We start from the raw sequence: 1,528 nt of genomic DNA, 5'->3' as shown, positions 1-1,528 counted from the left end.
TCTCTCTCTCTCTCTCTCTCTCTCTCTTGCACACTCTGTAGATATATATGCCAGCCATGTCCTCCTCCTCCTCTGAAGTGGCGCTTCCTTTAATTCGCACCCTAAATAAATGATGAGAACATTTAAACACACGGCTCGTCGCAAAGCCCCAAGGTCGCTTAATCGTGTTATTTATGAAGTGATGTGCTACATAATGGTACTTAGTGCATGTTAACAGATGCTATTATCAGGCCCTGATCCAGAGCGCAGAAGATATATTGGAACAGTGGATGTTAATGCTGCTCCTCACCACCGTAATGCAGCAGCTCTTTAACGGGCTAACCGCACCAAAATGCAGCACTTAGGCCGAGAGCCAGTCGAACATTAAGTGGCTCCGGTGAAAATATATAACCACAAATTGTGGCAGCCCCCGGCTGTCCCCTGACAACTTTAACATCCCCTCATCTCATCCATAACCGGTCCTCATATCCTTTTCTTCAGCTCTCTATGTCCTCGCCATCCCCTTCTTTAGTCGTTGGCCACAAGGTGGTGGTGGTCATGTATGTGTGTGTGGATATATCGGGGTTATGTGTAGTTTTTTAGGGTGTGGATAGGGTAAAGGGATATGATAGGACAGACCCTGGCATAATGACTGACTGGGGAGTATAACTGGCTATGTGGCTCTAGAAAGAAATCTAAGGCCACCACTCACATGCACAAACACACACACACACACACAACACTACACACAAATGCCATCGTCCTCCTCTCCCTCTTGCACCTCCAGGTCAGGGGTCACTCTCATCTGTCAAGAGGCAGAGGGAGGGCAGATTTACATTGACAGCGGAGAGCAACATCAAGTCACTGCAGTAAATATTTACACTGGTCTGACAAAAGATGTGGCTAAGGTCTGTGGGGGTTCCAAACACTGCAGAAATTACAACTAACCCCAGATTATTAATCAAATGAAAATCACGCAGTGACATGAAGAGCCTGGATTTCTCACTGCTCTGTCATGATCGCTTCAACAGAGAGTGATGTTCTTGTGAAAGTGTCCTGCTGTGTTAGTGTGGTGTGCCTGCATGTGTGTAAGATGAATGGGGCATTAATCATGTTACATGATATCATGCTTTCTCATCAGCTTGATACTGTTGCTGCCATTTATGGCTTTGGAGACACTTCCCTGACATATCACTTTCTCCCACTCTCTTAGCGCCATTTAGCTCCACTGGCTAAAACGTAAATGCCCAACAAAAAGGAAGTACAAGTTGCAAAAAAAATCAATAATTTCAATATCATTAGCAATATATTGGGGAAAGACACTTACTCTCAACTCCATTTGTACAGAGAATTTTAAATATCGTCCAGTCTCCTTTAGATCACACAGACACACTTACTCTTTCATATCCTGGTGTTTTTATTGAGCCCAGTATTATTAGGAGTGATAAAACGGAGAGGAAACACACAAGTTGACTGCCTCCTGGTCAGACATCCAGTATCCACTGTGTTTTTAGGGACGAGTTAACACACACACACACACACACGCACA

At 44.5% G+C, this 1,528-nt stretch overlaps 1 protein-coding gene across 2 annotated transcripts in view; it reads left to right on the top strand.

The window, feature by feature from the left end:
* The window catches only part of fto (FTO alpha-ketoglutarate dependent dioxygenase), a gene marked incomplete at its 3' end in the record, with an annotated part of 134,636 nt that overhangs the window by 131,176 nt on the left and 1,932 nt on the right, over window positions 1-1,528 (top strand).

This window comes from Etheostoma spectabile, chromosome 1, assembly GCF_008692095.1.
Source record: "Etheostoma spectabile isolate EspeVRDwgs_2016 chromosome 1, UIUC_Espe_1.0, whole genome shotgun sequence".
In the NCBI taxonomy this organism is placed as follows: Eukaryota; Metazoa; Chordata; class Actinopteri; order Perciformes; family Percidae; genus Etheostoma; species Etheostoma spectabile.
The sequence above is the reverse complement of the archived record's forward strand: the minus strand, read 5'-3'. Positions and strand labels throughout refer to the sequence as shown.